General features: G+C 38.4%; 1 pseudogene; it reads left to right on the top strand.

Annotated features, from left to right (window-relative positions):
- Positions 1-7,458: 7,458 nt before the first annotated feature.
- The window catches only part of LOC101701539 (tubulin alpha-1C chain-like), a 132,889-nt pseudogene continuing 120,253 nt past the window's right edge, over positions 7,459-20,094 (top strand).

The raw sequence follows: 20,094 nt of genomic DNA, 5'->3' as shown, positions 1-20,094 counted from the left end.
CTTTGCTTTGTAGAGTTGGATGGATCTAGGGTATATGATACTGGATTAAGGGTGTGTAATAACTTGACTAGTCCACTGACTGGTTTAGCACTGCTCTGGGTGTGGATAATGGCAACTGGGTATGGGTGGTACCAATCAATAGGTTTGTAGCCTGGATGAAATATAAGGGTAAAAAAAGAAGGCAGGTTTGCTGCTACTGGCCTTCCCTGCCATGGATTGTTTCTCCTCTGCCATGCCCTTCTGCCATATTGCGCTGCTTTAAGCCAGCTGACTATGGACTAAAACTGCTACAAACTGTGAGCTGAAATAAACCTTTCCTCCTTTAACTTGTGGGTGTCTGGTATTTTGTCTTAATAACAAGAAAGTAACTAAGACAAAGTCAGTCATGAAAGACCATATGTTGTATTATTCTATTTGCATGAAATGTCCAGAATAGAAAAAATTTAGAGATACAAGAACTAGATTAATGGCTGCTTAAGGGTATGGAGGATGGAAGATGGAGATAATGGAGAAAGTAACAAAGGGTACAGGCTTTCTATTTGAAGTGATGAAAAATATTTTAGAACTTTCCCTTTTTTTTTTTTCTGGTACCAGGGATCGAACTCAGGACCTTGCACTTGTGAGGCAGGCAATGGCACCACTGAGCTAAATCCCCGGCCTGATGAAAAATATTTTAATACTTATTAAAATAATAAGTAATAATAATTGACTTATTATGAATTTATGACTATAGTATGCTAAAAACCATTGAATTCTGTACTTTTAACAGGTGAATTTTTGTAACCACGTGCACGCACACACAGACACACACACACACACACACATATATATAGTATATATGAAAGAGAGAGAGAAAAGTCAAAAAGAAAAATTGAACAGAAATCTCGTCTGTGGTATTTGTCAAACATCAGAACATGCCTTGCCTAAAGTCAACATTCTCAATTACAGAAATTAAGAATAATCTCTCCATTGTTTAAATCAATTTATGTTGAAATTATAAGCACTTATGATATGGATTTATAACTAATTAATAATGCATCCAGGGCTTATCAGAAAAATTGGTATAAAGAAGCATTCTGAGGGCAGTGAAGCCACTTAGATGCTATTGCATGTTGACTATTTGCTAGAAGATGATAGTGGAGTCCCGCGAAATATGCCAAATCAGCCCGCTGTAGACAGGAAGCCACCTGGTCCACACTACAAAGATGCAGAGGACACCGGACCACCAGACCATTGTACTGAGTCCTGCAACTCCCGGCCCAGAGGTAGGGGCTTCTGAGCCACTGTCCCACTGCTCTTGGTCCAGAGGAAGGGGCTTCCCAGCCACCATCCCTCCCGCTGCTCCCAGCCCACAGGAAAGGGCTTTTGGGTCACCATCCCTACTGCTGCTCCTGGCCCCTGTCCCACCTCTCCCAGCTCAGAGGAGGTAATTGTTGCATGAGCCAACAGCGCCCCCCCCAGTCAAAATGAGAAAACACATAAATAAGTCTCAAAACCAGACTTCCAGATCACCTACAACAACCCCAAAGGGAAATGAGATGGAACACTCTGATACTCAATCACCTGGACCCACTGAACTGGCAACAAAAGGGGATCTGGAAAAAATGAAATTAGAAATAATTTCTCAGATAACAGGAGAAATTGTGCCCCTAGTGCAAGGCATGATTAATAAATCTAGAGAGGAGCTCAGGAACATGATGGAATCCCAACATAGAAAACAAATGGAATCCATAAAACAGAGGCAAGTAGATTTCCAGGACATGAAAAACTCCATTGAAAGTCTACACAGCAGAATGAGCCAATGTGAGGACAGAATTTCAGATATAGAAAATAAGAATGCAATTAGTGACCAGGAAAAGAAAAATTGCTTCAAAATTATAGGGGAACATGAGAAATCAATCCAGCAGCTGCTAGATGATCCAAAGAAGAATAACATAAGACTGATTGGGCTCAATGAAGAAACAGGAGAGAGTGCAGATGACATAAAAAAAACTCTTCACAGAAACAATGGCAGAAAACTTCCCAAGCAGGGGAAAAGAGCTTGACATACACATAAGTGAGGCATATAGGACTTCAAATAGCCTTGATCAAAAAAAAATCTACACATAGGCATATAATTGTTAAGATTCCAGAAACTCAACAATAGAACAAAGTTCTCCAAGCAGTCGGAGAAAAGAAACAAATCACATACAAAGGAAAGCCCATCAGAATCACAGCAGACTTCTCAACACAAACCATCAAGGCAAGAAGAGCTTGGAGTGACATATTCCAAGCCCTAAAAGAAAACAGCCTCCAACCCGGATTGATGTACCCTGAAAAACTATCTTTCAAAATTGAGGGAGAAATAAGATACTTTCATGACAAAGAGCATCTTAGGAACTTTGTGAATACCAAATGAGCACTCCAAAGAATTTTACACAATATCCTAGGAACAGACATTGAGGATCACAACCCCAGGAAGCAAAGCAGAATGAACCCATCTGGCATGACAAGATATTAAATGTAAAGGGGGAGAACCCAACAAAAAGAAAAAGTCATGGCAATGACAAGGCAATAGGTTTCAGTTATAACCATCAACGTTAATGGTCTAAGTTCCCCAATCAAATGAAATAGACTGGAAGAATGGGTCAAGAAGCAAAATCCAACAATATGCTGCATACAAGAAACACATTTAATTCAAAAGGAAACTCATGGACTGAAAGCTAAAGGGTGGAAAACAATACTCCATGCAACGGAAACCTGAAAAAAAGCAGGAGTAGCTATCCTCTTTGCAGATCAAGTAGACTTCAAACCAACACTGATTAAGAGAGATGAAGAAGGACACCACATCCTTGTAAAGAGAAGAATACAAGAGGAAGAGATGACAATCATAAATATCTATGCACCACACACTAGTGCATCCAACTATATAAAACAAATACTAATGGACATGAAAAGTCAAATAAGCACTAATACAATTGTAGTGGGGGACCTCAACACCCCACTGTTACAAATAGATAGATCAACTAGACTAAAAATAAGTAATGAAATACAAGAACTCAATCGAACTCTTGAACAAATGAACTTAACAGATGTTTACAGAGTCTTCCACCCCACAAAATCAGAATACACATTCTTCTCAGCTGCACATGGGTCATTCTCCAAAATAGACCACATACTCACACATAAAACATGTTTCAGTAAGTGCAAAGGAATTGAAGTTATCCCCTGTATATTATCAGACCATAGTGTGATGAAATTGGAGATCCATAGCAAAAGAAACTCAAAAAATTTCATAAACACATGGAAATTGAACAACACACTTCTGAATAACCAATGGGTCACAGAGGAAATTAAAGAAGAAATCAGACAGTTCCTTCAATTAAATGACAATGACAATACAACATATCGGAATCTATGAGACACAATGAAAGCAGTCTGACAAGGGAAATTCATAGCAGGGAATATGCATATTAGGAAAACAGAATGAGCCCAATTAAACAACCTGATGCTGCACCTCAAGCTTCTAGAAAAAGAAGAGCAGGACAACCACAGAGCTCATACAAGGGAGGAAACAATAAAGATCAGAGGAGAAAACAATGCAATGGAGACTAAGAGAATGATACAAAAAATCAATGAAGCCAAGAGTTGGTTCTTTGAAAGAATCAACCAGATTGACAAACCCTTAGCCAACCTTGTCAGAAAGAGGAAAGAGAAGGCCCAAATCCATGCAATTAGGAATGAAAAGGGTGAAACTACAACAGACCCAGCAGAAATCCAGAGGATCATCAATACCTACTTCCAGAGCCTATATGCCAATAAGATGGACAACACAGAAGAAATGGACAGATTCCTAGATACATATGTATTATCAAAGTTGAACGAAGAAGACCTAAAAATCCTGAACAACCCAATATCATCCAATTAAATTGAAAATGTACTTAAAAACTTATCAACTAAGAAAAGCCCAGGCCCTGATGGCTTCACTCCTGAATTCTACAAGACATTTAGAGAGGAACTGTTGCCACTACTGTTTAAACTCTTCAATGAAATTGAAAGGGAAGCAATACTCCCATTCATTCCTGGAAGCAAGCATCACCTTGATCCCCAAAGCAGAGAAAGACCCAACTGAAAAAGAGAACTATAGGCCAATCTCACTAATGAACACAGATGCAAAAATCTTTAATAAGATACTGGCAAACAGAATGCAGAAGATCCTCAAGAAGATCATACACCCTGATCAAGGGGGATTCAGCCCAGGGATGCAGGGATGGTTCAACATATGAAAATCAATCAATGTAATACACTATATCAATGGAGCCAAAGACAAAAACCACATGATTATCTACATAGATGCAGAAAAAGCATTTGACAAAATCCTACATGCATTTATGATAAAAACCCTACAAAAAATTGGAATAGATGGTCTCTTCCTCAAACTGATAGAAGCCATCTATGAAAAACCAACAGCCAATATCATACTAAATGGTCAAAAACTGAAATCCTTCACACTCAAATCAGGAACAAGACAAGGATGCCCACTATCACCACTCTTGCTCAATATAGTTCTGGAAACATTAGCCATGGCAATTAGACAAGAGAGAGAAATAGAAGGAATAAAGATAGGTAATGAAGAAGTCAAATTGTCATTATTTGCAGATGACATGATACTCTATATAGAAGGGCCCAAGAACTCCACCAAAAGTCTTCTAGACTTAATAACCAAATTCAGTCAAGTAGCTGGTTACAAGGTCAACACACAAAAATCAATAGCTTTCCTCTACACCAATGACAGACTCACTGAGAGAGAAATAGGGCAAATAATTCCTTTCACAATAGCATCAAAAAACCTGAAATACCTAGGAATCATCCTAATGAAAGAAATCAAAGACCTCTTCTCTGAAAACTATGGCACTCTGAAAAGAGAGATTGAAGATGATATCAGAAAATGGGCAGACATCCCCTGCTCCTGGGTAGGAAGAATTAGTATAGTGAAAATGGCCATACTTCCAAAACTGCTATATAGATTTAATGGAATTCCAATTGAGATCCCAGCAGCATACTTCATGGACCTTGAGAAAACAATCCAAAAATTCATTTGGAACAAGAAGAGACCCAGAATAGCAAAAGCAAATCTAGATAACAGACATATAGCAGGGGGTATCACAATCCCCAACCTGCAACTCTACTACAAAGCTACTGTGATAAAAACAGCATGGCACTGGCAAAGAAACAGACCTGAGGACCAGTGGAACAGATTAGAAGATGCAGAAACAATGCCAGACACACTCAGCCATCTCATCTTTGATAAAGGAGCCAAACACCCTCACTGGAGGAAAGATAGCCTCTTTAATAAATGGTGCTGGAAAAATTGGGCTTCAACTTGCCAAAGATTCAAACTAGACCTATATCTCTCACCATGCACTAAGCTAAAATCAAAATGGATTAAAGGTCTAAATATTAAAATAGAAACTCTGAACCAGTTGGAATAGAGGTTAGATAGAACCCTTGAAGATATTGGTGTAGGAAAAGATTTTATGAACAAAACCTCAGTTGCCCATGAACTAGCACAAACAATCAACAAGTGGGATCTCTTCTTATTAAAAGGCTTCTTCACAGCAAGAGAAACCACCAGCAGTGTGAAGAGACAACCCACAATGTGGGAAAAAATCTTCACCTGCTCTTCCTCAAAGGTCTACTATTTTGAATCTACAAAGAACTTAAAAAGATCAGATCTCCCAAATTTAAAGACCCAGTCCGAAAATGGGCATCTGAAATGAACAGATATTTCTCAGACAAAGAAGTAGAAATAGCAAATATATACATGAAAAAATGTTCAACATCACTGGTCATTTGAGAGATGCAAATGAAAACAATGCTGAGATTTCACTTCACTCCAGAAAGAATGGCTGCTATCATGAAATCAACCAATAACAAATGCTGGTGGGGCTGTGGGGAAAGAGGAACCCTGCTCCACTGCTGGTGGGAGTATAGACTGGTGAAAGCACTGTGGAAATCAGTATGGAGATACCTCAAAGAACTAGGACTGGAAGTCTCATATGATCCTGCTATTCCACTGCTGGGGATCTTCCCCAAAGAATTAAAAGAAGCATACCACAGTGATATATGTGCGCCCATGTCCATAGCAGCACAATTTGTGATAGCTAAAACTTGGAAACAGCCCAAATGCCCATCAACTGGAGACTGGATAAAGAAAATGTGGTTTTTTTTATAAAATGGAGTACTACTCAGCCATAAAAAATGAGAAATTAGGAATATTTATACCTAAGTGGATGCCCATTGAGGCAATACTCTTAAGTGAAATAAATAGGACACACATGTATAAATACTGAATAGTTTCTCTGGTGTGAGAAACTGAAAGTGTAAATAAGGACTAAAATGTATAATAGGTAATGTGAAATAGGAAGAAAAGGGGCAAAGGGGAAGGAAGTGGGAGGGCTAGGGGAAAGGATAGAAGGGAATGGGATTAATGTGAGAAAATGGAAAAATAGGAACAAAATCTTTGTAAATAGGGAGGACTGGAGATGTTGAACGGAGGGCTGGGCACAGGTGAAAAATAAGAACCAAGAGAGACTATGTACAGGTGCAAATTTCCAATGATGAATGTCATTATATTGTATACCTAAAATGTACCAATGATTAGAATGAATAATCAATAATGCAAAATAGGAAGAAAAGGTCCAAAGGGGGGTAGGGCTAGTGGGAAGGGCAGGGGAACGGAAAAAAGGGAAAGGAAAAATGATGAGAAATGGCAAAAATGGAAATAAAGTCTTTGTAAATAGGGAAGCATGGAGGGGGTTGAAGGGAAGGCTAGAAATGGAGAAAAAATAGGAACCAAGATGCATTATGTAAAGGTACAATTCCCAATGAGAAATATAATTGTGTTGTATACCTACAATGTACCAATAAAAGAATTTTTTTAAAAAATAAGATGATAGTGAAAAAGAACTGCCAGTGTGGATGTCAATCTACATGATGAAATGAATTCAGATTGAAAGTAGGATTCAGTCAGTAGAAAGGAAAATTGGAAACACCTGAAGAGACATAGCCTCATGAACTGAAGGTCCTCTACTGAACTTGGAGCTCTGAATGGCAAGGATGGCATTTCAGTCATTGTGACCACATTACCAAGTTAGCTGCTGTAATAAAGTCCAAGCACCATTTACTTTCATCAGTTAGCTCTTTCTCACTTGCATCATATGTAGACTGTCCACTGAGGCTCTGCTCCAGGGTGAGCTCTGTGGTGTGTGTCCTCTCACTCCAGACCCCAGGCTGAGGAGCAGGTTCTTTCTGGGAATGATGCTGTCAGGGAAGAAATCAAAGAGGCCAGAGCAATGGCCAAGCCCCTGATGCTTTGTAAAGGTTTTTCTCCCTGATGATTTGCATCATATTTTATACTCCTTCGGCCAAAAGGCATTACATGGCCTACCAAGCCCCAGGTCATTGAAGCAGGGAAGTATGATTCTCCATGCAGAAGACACGGACTGTAAATCATACAGCAATGAGCAGGATGTAGAAGCTTCTCAAGGAAAAGGAAAGGGTGAGTAATTGTTCACAATAGTATGATCTCACATAGTGGCTTTCCTAGGCTTGTCACTGTACCCTGTCACTAACACTTATTTATCATTTGAACAAATAAATCCATAAATTTATAGCTACATTCCTTATAAACTGGAGCAAAAAGCTTAGAGGAGATTGGAAAGAAAGAGAAGAAATGTGTGTTTATATTGATTTTGAAGAACTAAGGGAGAAAAGATGGAGATTTTTAAATCAATACCTGTAAAGTTGGAGACAGAGTGAAGAGTGAGAGGGACAGCGAGAGTGAGAGAGAAAGCAAGAGAGGAAAGGAGGCAAGAAAGCCAGCCTAGGTGAGACCAGCAAGCAAGAGTCTGCGCGGTAAGAAGAGAAATGGGTTTTCAGAGCTAGCGGAGAAGTATGAAACAGGAGAGGCCAGTCAGTATGTAATCAGAGACTAGAACATGCAGTGTCATGGGATTTGAACAGAAAAGGTCTTCGACAGTGTCAAAAGTATTTTTTAACTCATTAAACAATGTGTCTCCCAGAACCCTAAATAGAGGTATGCCACTTTTCCCCCACAGGTCTATTGCACATAGGAAGTTAATTGAAGGGTACCTGGAACAAAAACAAATTAGTTTAGTGGAGGGTGAAGGAGAGATAGTTTGAAGCAGAGAAAAAAAGAATCACATAACCTAATCTAAAAACTAAGCCCAAGCAGCGAACCAAAGTCAATACATACAACAAACATGTAACTAATATTTAATCATAAACTTTAATTCCATATTCTCACCAGTGAAGAGGGAAGCAGAGAAAGAAATGGTAATAAAGAAGAAAGAAGGAGAAAAGAGAAGCCGACATGGAAAAAATTAGGTTAAAACAAAACAAAGCACAACAAAACAGCCTTGGTTCTAAACGCTGGCTGCACATTACAATCACCTGGGGAGATTTTAAAAATATCGATGCCTAGGCTCAGCCCTCAGGGATTCTTAGCTAATAGGGCTAAAATGAGACTTGGTATTGGTATTTTAAAAACAAAAATAAAACTCCCTGGTGATTCTCAGCTTGGGCTGAGTCTTCCAGGTGAGGTGAGAGGCAGGTGTAATGAGGTACATTACATCTGTTCCACCTCTCGGTCCAGTTAGGCTCCAGGCTTCAAGAGACCTTGGAGATGCAAATTAGCTGTCTAATTAGCCATAGCTCAGTTGCCTTGTACTTTTAAGACAATGAGAGTAATGAAATGAGGAGGAGCTGAGGAATCAAATGCCTGAACGTCTCTCTTTAATTCTAACTATAATCCCTAAGCCAGTGGTGGTGGACCTATGGGATGAGTGCAGCAGTGGGTTGTTTGTATCATTGAAAGCTCTGAAAGGTTCACCCTCATGGGCCTAAGAAATCACTTAACCTCTCTGAGTCTCCTTCTATATCTACAAAATAAAAGTTCAGGCAAGATGACTAAGTATACTACCACAGGTATGACTTGAAGAGGCCTAGAATGTGAAAGGGTCTAGAGAGCAGGCAATGTCAGCTGTCTCCCAAGCATGTATAGAATAATCTAGTGAACTTAGGTATCCTGGACACATATTATGAGGAAATGCAAAAAGAAGGTGGAGTGAGGATAGAAAGTTATACAAATATATATATATATATATATATGTATGTGTATATATTTATATACATACATACGCACACACATTGCTCTTTGTTAGTGTATATTTGGAATGTTAAATATTATCTTGATCATTTTGGATCTCTTTACCACCCTCCTTTTCCTTCTCTCTTCCCCAATCCTTCCCCCAATCCCTTCCCTACTCCAAAAAGTCTGCCTTTTTTTTCCCCTACTATCTTTATTTTAATCTTATTCATATTTTGGGTTTCTCATATATGAGAAATTATGCAATATTCAACTTTCTGTCTCTGACTTATTTAACATTGTTATAAGAAAGTTGTCTTTTAATTGCAGCATAAATACAGGTTTTATGCTAGGATTTAAAAAATAAACACTGAAGGGTGGGCACTCTTATTTTTTCCCATGCTTTGAGGCTCTAAATTATTAACATAGCTCTGCTTCTCTCATCATCCACAAATAATCTGAAGTATCTTGAGGGTCTGAAAATTTTAGCAAAATAGTAAGACTTGCAAAGAAAATAAATGAAAACTATTTGCCTGTTTAAAAGTTCCTTGTGAAAGAGCTTCAGACTCTAAACCCTGTGTGCATTTCTAGATGCAGATGAGAAAGAGGAGGCAAGAAGGGACACTGAAGGCACAAACAAGGCTAAGGATGGACACAGCCACTAGCTCCACACCCTCTGTGTGTACATCTGCTATGTGCAGAGGGCAGCAGCCAGCTGGTCCTAGCCTTGCAGTTCCAAGGGCCAGATCTGGACAATTATCCTTGGCATTGCATGGCTGAGACCAATGTGAGCTTGCCTCTTCCTGTGTGAGCATAGCTCAGAAGCTGCCTTGTGTGTTTTTATGATGAAGAAGATCCATACATTAGAGCAAAATTTATATGAATGGACTTAGCCACTTTGTTTTTAAAACATTCTAATTCATATTAGCAACCTATTTCAAAAAATATCTAAGAGTGAAAGAAGACCCTGATAAATAAATCATATCATCTTGGTATCCTAGTCAGGATTACTTGTTCCTTATCTGCGCTCTTCAGTTGTTACAACAAAAGCTACCTTTCCTCAGATGTTAGACACAGCAGCGGCATAGCAGCACACTGTTTTACGTGCACTTAATGCTCACTGAGCTCCAGGCTGTATTATTTCTCCCTTTTTCAGATATAAAAACTCAGTCTGAAGGAGGTCAATCCATGTGACCAAGATTGCTTAGCTAAAAAGTGCAAGCAAAATGCAAATGTAGAATGATTAACTCAATCTCTACAAAAATACTCTATCAGGTACATCTTTAAAATAATCCAAATTTCTGATCGCAAAAGTCATATATGAACATTGTAGAGAATTTTCAGAAAGCAATAAAATAAAGTACAAAGCTACATAATTTTCATTATTCCTCACATTAGGCCTCAGTATTCTAATGTTTTTGATGGATTTTTAAAGCTTTTATAAAAATAATTTCACTTGATGCTATATTATTTGTGCTTTTACATCACTGAATTCTTCAGGAATACAATTTAAACTAGTAAACTGTAGTTTACTATAATTTATGTAAATATTTCCTCTGGACATTGAAATTTCTCTTTTTTTGCTGCTACAAAAGATACTGGGATGAACATCTCATTCATGAATCTTTGTTCCCATTTCTGATACACAGATCAAATTGTCTGTCTGGCATCTCATCTTTGGGAACCACCTGCTCCACCCGCTGGTGTCCCTAACAACGAAGCTGTGGAATCCTGCCTTTCTGACCATAGCTAACTTGGATCATATTGTATACCAGACCCAAACTATTTATAGTCCAAATGTGTAATTCTAACCAGGTGGACAGTGCTATTCCTAGCCAACACATAGTGCTGACAACATTCTGAGAAGATTGCTGGTTTATTAGTCAACTTTCCCATGGCTGAGACCCAAGGAAGAGCCTGGAACAAGAATACACCCTTCCAGGTCACAGCCCTGGATTGCCTCTTCTAGCCAAGCCCTACCTGTGAACAACATAGTTGGTTATGAATTCATCAGTGGACTAATCCACCCATGAGTAAGTATAATGCCTCCATGATCCAGTCACTTTCCAAAAGTCCCACCTCTGAACACAAGACTTTGGGGGACATTTGAGATCTAAGCCATAATAGCTGACGCCCACTTTTTCCAAAGCCTGGCTCTTCTACTCTCTCTTGTGTTCCTTAGATTAACCGGTATCCTTTCAATAAACACCCTGATTTAGGTGGACCATGTCCAGTTGGCTTCTGAAGGTTTGAAATAAAAGAAATTTAATTAGTAAAAAATGATGCAGTAATATTTCTTTAAGAGATATTACTTTGTTAAAGTAAATTGAAGGCCATATGTGCATATAGCTATATTGTCCCCCAGAAATTTTTATAGTTTGTATTCCCATCAGTAAACCTATAGGAGGATCCTACTATTTAAAAAATATTTTTGCCAACTTTTTTTGACACAGGGTCCCACTAATCCAGTTTAGTCTGGCCTTGTACTCACTATGTAGCCAAAGCTGGCCTCAAACTCATGGTGTTCCTCTTGTTTCAGCCTCCCAAGTGCTGGGGTTACAGGCATGCACCACCATGCTGCCAAATTTGAAGGCAGATAATACCATCTCATTCTTTGCATTTAAACTTCTTTAATTACCAATAATGTTTAACATTTTTATACACTTTCTAACCAGGTGCAATTCTGAGCCTATTTTTCTCATAACTATTGCAGTCTAACACTTTTTACTGTTAATCTACACAAGATGGTTTTACACTGAAAATGATAACCTTGATTAAAGCATTCCTCACATTTTGCAGTAGTTATATAACCAAGCACTTGTTTATTCCAGAACTCACTACACTCTCACCATTGTCATTCAGTGATCTGAAGCTTCTTCAAGATTGATTTGTTCATCTTCCTTGTATGCAGATGAGCTAGCAAATAGTATGGTAACAACCTAATATTTTAGTTGCTTAACACACATGGAAAAAAAATAGTTTTGTTAAAATTTGTCAGAGATGGAAGGACTCCATTTATTTGAAATGCTCAGTGACCCAGGCTAGCGGAAGTCTCATCTTGATTCACGCTTTTGTGAGCAGTGTGGCCGGTCAGGCACTGAGGTGATTTTTGTGCTCCTTCTGCCTGAAAGTAATACACATCTGACTTGGTAATATTTTGTTGACCAAAATAAGCCATGTAGCCATAATGAATTTCCAATAGGCAGAGATGTGCAATCTAAGCATGTGCCTAGGTAAGTATCACAATATATGTGAAGGCCAGGGCTGCCACACCCTGTTCATTCTCCTGATGTCTCATTGCTTCTCCTTAGCAGAAAGCTCTCCTGCTTTGATAGGTTCCAATACCACCAACCCTTCAAAACCTATCTCAAATGCCAGGGGTCCACTGAAATCTCTTCTTAGCTCCTTCGTATAGAATTGGTCTCACCCTCCTATGAGCCACCTTAAAATCTTAAAGAGAGTAATTTCTATCTTGACTGATAGTCAGTGAGGTGCATTTTTCTCTTCCTTTTCCTTGGATCCTGAGTTTCTCAAGGGAGGGCTCTATATGTTATTTGTGTTCATATACTTCACAGGCTTAGTTGAGAGCTTACTAGATTAGGCACAAAATAAATAATGCTAGAATGAAAAAACAATGCATAGTTCCTAGCTTATTGACTTTCAATTTGCATAATACTAAGGCTAGCTTATAATTCATTAACTGTGTTAACAATAATTACACTTTTACACATGTTGAAATTAGCATTTTTAAAATTCTCAGTGATTGAGAAATCTAGCAGCTGTAAAATGCTTATCAACATTATAAAACACTTCCCCCTTAGGTACACATGCCAAGAGACTTCTAGAATTTTTCAGAAAGAATCTTTATCAATAAATATATTGGTCTTGATTTGGCTTTTTGTTTGGTTTCTGTTTTTGTTTGAGATAGGATCTGGCCATGCTGTCCTGAACTCCTAGGCTCAAATGATCCTCTTACAGCAGTCTCGAAAGTAGTTGGGACTAGAGGCATTTGTCACTGTCCAAGCGGGGTATGGTTTTACATTGCTGTTATTCTTATTTTTGAATAAAAATCATTCTAGCTTATCTTCATCTTTCCCCATTACATAAGTTATGTGTTTACTCAATATTGTACAAGAATTTTATAGTTTATTTACTCCATTCTGTAGTATTTCTGAAATCTAATTTTAGACAAGAATTTCATATATATGGGTACACATATTTGTGTATGATGTCTAAAATGTATATATGTATGTAATTATGTATTTATATGTACATATGTGTGTATACACACTGACACGTGTGTGCATTAATCATATATACTTGTATACTTGTAATCCATGTTTGTGCACACACACACACATAGTGTACTTACACCAACACACAAATATATAGGGACTTGCATTTATCATTTCAGATTTTTTATCATTTGCTCAAATGTCAGTTCCATGACCGCCCTGACTAGATCAACGTCTGACTATCCACCTCATCTTGCCTTACATTTTATTCATTGTTCTTTTAAGTCTTACCATTTGAAATTTTCTATTTATGTGTCTATTTTGTTTGATTTCTATTGTTATTCTTATCCCACATACAGTCCATCTTTTCCTTCTAGAGTGCACTGTCATCGATTGGAGGTTTTTAACCACCACATTAACAAAAAGTAAGCATTGTCTAGTACAGAGCATGAAATCAGATAAATATTTTTCAGATCAGTGAATGAATGAATAAAAGATTCTTTCCAGGATGACTAAATAGGTTGTGCTTCCATTCGCTTGTAAAGAAAATGCAAGACACAAGTAATTTCAGAGGAATGATGGCCTTTGAACATGTTGAGTTTGAGGTTCCTGTGTGACATTCAGATGAACATGTCAAATAGGAATCTGATCATACAAATCTGAAATGCGGTTCAGGGAACATATATGTGGTCCTTTGTTTACAGGAAATAGGGCTAAGATTCTTGGGTAGAAATAGCAGAATAACAGGAAAAGACACTCTGACCTCCCAGACCTTCCTCTGTCTTGTGTTTGCTCTGCCCAGCAGCTTCAAAGGGTAGGGGGTCGCCAAAACCTTCCATCTTGACTGCACAAATGGCCTTGCCTCTTTAATCTCACTGGCCTCCCCATCAATAGGACCAGCTCCAGATAGCTAGTCTTGCACAGTCTGTTTATCCTGGTCTGCTATCCATGTTTATCCCTGATGTTACAGATGCAGGAGAATCAATACATCCCACGAGGCCTCACAGAACCAGATAACAGACCCCGCTTGCTTACCCAAACACTTGCTCTCAGACCTTCTGGCAAAATTCCCAGGAAGAAAAGACAGGGATGTGCAAAGTGTGTTTTATCCTGCTGCACAGCAGCAGCCAGCTGTCTCCCTAATGATTATTTGTATTCATACAGAGATCTGTTCAACAAAGGAGCTGGAGCTCAGAAGGAACTCCTCCTTGGTGATTCACACCACAGCAAAAACTGATTTCTAATTTACTATCTCTTTGCCCTAGGCTGTTAGAAACACAACATATAATTCAAAGCCCTAAAAATAAATAAAAATTGAATCTCATTCTATAGTTAAGTCATTCTATAGTTAAGTAAGTCATAGCAACTTGCCTTTTGACCCTTGAAGATTAATTCTGACATCAAAATTCATACTTCTGGTTCTTAATTTTCATTCTAGAATACTTTTGTGCTGCCAGTAGTTTCCTAAAACATTTAATCCACCTCCTAAAGGACCAATGTAATACTACTCAAAGATTATCCAACAAACTGAAATCAAGTCAAGGCTGATTTTGTCCAAAATTAGTCTCTGCCTATACTATGTATAAGCTTTTCTGAGGCTCTGTCTTACACCCTATCCATTCAACACTGAAAGCCAAGGTTAGACCTTTGACATCAACTATCCATTTGATGCTTTGGTTCCCTTCTATAACTTGCTCACAGGGATGTTTCTACTTGGACAACCAGGGATGTGAAACCCACTACCTCCCAGCTCATACATTTGGCTTTTTGGTATATCATTAAGCAATCCTCCCATATGTTGGGCTGCAAACTGTCACATTATATTTTTTCTTATTAGTTTTAGTCCTGCATTCAAGCAATCCAGAATAAGTTTTAAAATGCTGTGCTACAGGAAGAACTGGAAATTTGATGAAAGAATCATCCAACTCCAAGTTTTCTCCTAATGACACAAATTCACTGGAGTGGTTCACCTTGCCCACTTGTGTTCCCAGTTTACAAGAGTCTGTGATTCAATCTGGAGTGGCCAGCAACTCACTCTTCCTCAAGTGTGCTCTGTCTAGCACAGAGTAGAATTTCTTTTAGCACTGTCCTGAACCCCATTAGTCTTATTGAAAGAATATATTCTGTTGATTCAAACTGAGCTTACAACCCACTCTAACATGATGTTAAAGTGCTTAACATCCTGATGTTAAATGATGCTTCTTTTACATTGTGCAGCTAGGAATATCTTGATAGCAAGTGTCAGATTTTGTGTTTACTTCTGTAAAAATTCATCTCACTAGATTTGACCTATACAGTCCATTTACTATTTGATGGTATCCCTCAGATCATTAAGAAAATATATAAACTGAACCAGGTCAAAGATAAAATTCTGTGGCATGAAGCCTAGATTAACACTGATCCATTAATTAAGCATTTTTGTCTCATTCCAATTTTTAAATGATCTACCTATATTCTTATTGGTCCATGACACTGTATCTTGCCTTTCAGAGGTCCTTGCCAAGCACCTTTCCACTCACAGCCATCTGAAAATACTTAGTAGAGTAACTTCATCAACTTAGTCTGAATTTAACAGCTTAAAACTACATTAAATATATAATTTCTCAGTATCAAAATGATCCACAGTAACTTGACTCCTTAGATGAGATCCAGGCTGCCTTGAATGTGCCCTATGTCTATAAACACATGCCTCTCTGGGTTTCAATCAGAATATATCCTATATCATTCTCATTCTTGCCTCTGGGCCCTGGGTACATTTCACTCTTAAGTCAGCCTCAGAAACCTGAGGGCTACTAGACATTCTTCAGTTCTTTCTGAAGAGGTACTTACTTGGTGGAAGAAAAGACAGCCTGGAGTTGTAGACTGATGGTTTACCTAACCCTTTAACTTCTTGGTATAGAAATCACTTCTCATTCCTTTGCCTCCATAAAATGCCTCCAAACTACTCCAAAACTCCACCCTCTAAATTATCATCTTTAAACATGTGCTAAAATATTTTACTCAATTAGTGGTTCCCCAGAGGATCTCCAGGTTCCAGACCCAATCAGGACTTCTTGGAGACAGGAAAGATTATCATCAGCCTTTACAACAATATTATTGTTGCAAGGAATCCCAGAAATTCTTTAAGTTCTCCTACTTCATTATATAGATGACAAAATTCCTAAAGATGTTGAGTGAGCTGTCTGAGTTCACAAAGGTAGCTAATGATGCTGCCAAAATAAGAATTCAGGCCTTCTAATTGAGAATCCAATGTCCTTGCTACTGTTACAGAGAGGAGAGTAAAGAAAAGGCGGGAGTATCCTCTCACCACATAAAAAACCTTCCAAACCATTGTTACTTCTACAACATTTCCATGCCTGAGAAGATGGGAGGGCATCTCTGACAGTCTTATCCTTCAAGTTCAGGAATCGACTTCTTCCTTTCCTGACACTGACTTCAGAGATTAGCCATAAGCATTCTTGCCTCTTCTTCCCACAATTACTGGTAACTGCCCGTCAGGTTCCTGTTCATGCAGTGGGTCCTGGGAGAACAGGGTTTCTACAAACAGAGCCATTTCCCTCTTTCTTGCCACTGGAAAATTTCCTAAGCTTTTCTTGGCTCCATTGTATTAGATGCTAACACCTCTTTACTCTGTCCTCTCCCATAAAGAGAACCCCAAACCTCAGAAGTGCATTTTATGTTTTGAAAACAGGCCATACTACACAGAGCCTTTCATTCTTTTTTTAAGGAACAGGAAATGTAGCTTCAATTACTCAGCTATCAGAGAACTCAGATGCTTGGATAATAGATAAGGGTATAAAAAAGAACCATTCAGTAGTTCAACTAGATATAAACGGGGAAAGGATCTTCCTTCCTGGTTTAAAGAGAACCAACAGGCAAAAACCCTCATGTCCCCAAGTTCTTATGGTATGAGAGTCTTCAAACTCCCATGTTGTAGAGTCAACCTAAAGGTAGTAACTTAAAATTAGGACAGACAAGGTTAACGCAGTGTGATGAACAATGATCCTGAAACTGGATGCATGAAGGTGACCTTGGGTGTTTTAAAATCAAATTTCCTCTTCAACAGTAGATCCCAGCATGTGTAAAATTTAACAGAGTGCATGATTTGTTTCTTATGTAGTTAGCTGGAAATCTTCTTGAGATGATGGGCTACAGGTTTTTTTTTCCTGATTTTGTTTTATTGAAACTCTTACATCTCTTGCTTATGTATCTGTAAGAACATGGAGGTCATAATGAATTTTATGTAAAACATTCTGACATGGGGAATACAAGGAGGGATTTGTGTGTGTAGAGGATGTTTTCTAGAATGAATGTTAGAAGGAATTGTGGTCAAAAAGTTAGTCCTTCTCTAGAAAGATAAACCAAACAAATTTATTTCTGCAGAATAAGCCTTAAACTATTTTTGAATGCTGAAAGTATGACAGGATATTTTGCTTTCAGTGACCTTTCAGTATTCATGGATTTTTATCAATATAAAATATGGGGGGGAAATCAGTATGTTATCATAAGGGCATTGACTTGTGTCTGTCATCAGAAAGTGAAATTGCTTGCACTATGTTACATTCAATGTTTTGAAGTCTCAGGTGCTACAGGTGCTGGTATTTTAGCACCACAGGGCAGAGATACTGTGTTGGAGATTGACTGGCTCTTCACCAAACTCATTTCCTCTTACCTTGGCTACACTCTAGACCATATTTTCCACCTTGCCTTGCAATTACATGTTGATGTTAATGAGTTCTGGCCAATGGAACATAGATGCTATGATTTTCACTTCTAGACAGTCTGAGACCTGATGCAGAAAATCTGTCAGTTGACTTGAGGCACTAATGACATAGGAGATGACAGAGTCCTAAGAAGGGAGGAGGGCTTAAATGCCTGTCAAGGAAGAAGCCCTGTCCTCCCAGCTATAAATAGCATTGTAATGAAGAAGAAATAAATTTCTGTGGTGTTAGATGATAGTTTGGTGCTATTGGTTCAGGAAGTTAAAATCTCTGTGAGATACAGAAGTCAGAACAGAAACTGGACTACAGACTTACTGAAAGCTCAAGATGTGTGCTATCGTTTTATTGGTCAGATATCAACAATGAGGATACAAATAGAAGCCAGAAATTTAGAGAATATTGCTGTTTTGGCCAAACAGTTCATGTAAATATCATCTGCAACAACGTAAGAGGAGGAATGCATGCTTTTAAAGCATAAGAATGGAAAGAGGTGGAGTAAAAACATGTTGATTCCTTTTAACTGTTTTTAGCATAGGAACACAGACAAAAAGTGTTTTTTCATGCATATGTTGAAGGAATGACTAACTAAGTCTTACAAGTTTGGGAGTGCTAAATACTTCTGGACTCCAAATATTAAGAAATAAAGCCAGGTGTGATGGTGCACATGTGTAATCTCAGCACTCTGGGAAGCTGAGACAGAAGAATCATAGGTTCAAGCCCAGCCTGAGCAATTAGTGATTCTGAGAGACTGTATCAAAATCGAAATAAAAAGGACTGGGGATGTAGCTCCATGTGAAGGCCTGCATTCAATAACCAGCACTGAATAAAATGGCACTAAAAGACTGGGATATAAAGCTTTACTTAGACTTCTTAACTAAACACAGTGGCTTGGGTATGAAGCAAATTCAGAGTAAGCAGACAGGCCTACTGTTCCAGTGAGCCTCGAATTAGCTATCAGGAAGTGGATAAAAGGATGACTGAGGATGAAAAAGGAAAGTTGGAAGGCTTGAGAATAATATCTTGGAAAGAACCTGAGTGTGACTACTGATGCAAGGTTCTGATTCAAATAGATCAGAAGACTAGTGACTTTGAGGAAATTCTGTGTCAAGCTCATTACAAGCTTACTCCAACAAGACTTCTATACATTTAAGCCTTAAAACATCAGGGTGGCAGGGAGGAGAGGGCAAAGAAGAATAATGGGGGTAGATGTGATCAAATATAGTATAAACTTATATGGAAAATGTCAAAATGAAATCCATTATTCTGTATAATTAATAACAGCTAATAAAAATTAAAATTCAAAGAAGTTCTTGAGTCCCTAAATTTGCATGACCTTTTGAAAGTTATATAGCTCTCAAGCAGAACTATCCTGGTCTCCACTTCAGATATGGCTATGGAGGAAAATAGAGAAGGAAAAAAATTTCTTATGGGCAGAACAGAGATCACAGAAAAGAAGCAGAAGAGTTCCCTCAGGCACAAACTCCAGATGTATGCTGCCTACACCATGGGAGGGACCTTCAAAGCAGTTGGGCACAAGGACCTCAGGAATCAGCAGACTTGTGACTTTATATCTCTCATTCTGCCCTTTTCCACATTGCTGTAGCAGTGTGTACAAGGAAGGGGGCTGATTACTTATTTTTCACTTCACAGTTAAACAGAGGCTCCATGCCTAAGCCTGCCAAGACTTTGCACTGCCCATAGATCCCAATCTTAGAGATGGATGCAAGAATTAGGGGCACTTAGAGTTGTCTCCCTTTGGTAGAGGAGAGGTGTATTCTGCAAGTGGGAAGAAGAGTGAAATTAATGTTAGTGACCAGAAGTGTAAACTATGGCATGGACTGCATAGTCACAAGGCCTGCTTCCCTCCTTTGAACTTAAACATTTTTTTGTTTTGTTTTGTTTTGTTTTTGTACCAGGGATCAAACTCAGGACCTCACACTTGCCAGGCTGTGCCACTGAACTAAACTTAAACTATTTTTTTAAACTTTTT

Source organism: Heterocephalus glaber, unplaced genomic scaffold (assembly GCF_053883595.1).
Source record: "Heterocephalus glaber isolate CG9 unplaced genomic scaffold, H.glaber_assembly_v1.0 deba00000122, whole genome shotgun sequence".
In the NCBI taxonomy this organism is placed as follows: Eukaryota; Metazoa; Chordata; class Mammalia; order Rodentia; family Bathyergidae; genus Heterocephalus; species Heterocephalus glaber.
Note: the sequence above shows the minus strand (reverse complement) of the source record. Positions and strands in the feature narration are given on the sequence as shown.